The sequence below is a fragment of the Aptenodytes forsteri genome, unplaced genomic scaffold (genome assembly GCF_000699145.1).
Source record: "Aptenodytes forsteri isolate BGI_AS27 unplaced genomic scaffold, ASM69914v1 Scaffold167, whole genome shotgun sequence".
NCBI lineage: Eukaryota > Metazoa > Chordata > Aves > Sphenisciformes > Spheniscidae > Aptenodytes > Aptenodytes forsteri.
The window spans coordinates 1164369-1164652 of record NW_008795926.1 but is presented as its reverse complement, the minus strand read 5'-3'; the positions used below and the strand labels follow the sequence as shown (position 1 = coordinate 1164652).

Genomic DNA, 284 nt, shown 5'->3' with positions numbered 1-284 from the left:
GCGGATCGTTGTCCTGCGGGAGGGCTTGGGCCGTACTGAAACTAGAGCGCCCCCGGGTGGGAAAAGCGCGCCTCCGCTCTCCGTGTGGAAAGCTAGGCGGGGCAACTAGTGCCCCGAGAAGGCGGCAAAGCAAGCGGCTTGGGTTTCTCTCACGTCCCGCGGTGATGTTGGCTGGCAGCGGTCGGTAGTGGTTTCTTTTCCCGCTCGATTGTCCGACCAGAAGCCCCGTGCTCTTGCGCGAGGGTGTTTCGAAAACGTGTTTCCCTCACGTCGCGGAAAAAAAT

The 284-nt window shown here is 61.3% G+C and overlaps 1 protein-coding gene across 1 annotated transcript in view; it reads right to left on the bottom strand.

The window, feature by feature from the left end:
- Nucleotides 1-284, bottom strand: part of LOC109279642 (transcription factor TFIIIB component B'' homolog) — a 10209-nt gene that overhangs the window by 7527 nt on the left and 2398 nt on the right. The gene's annotated exons all lie outside the window — the stretch shown is intronic.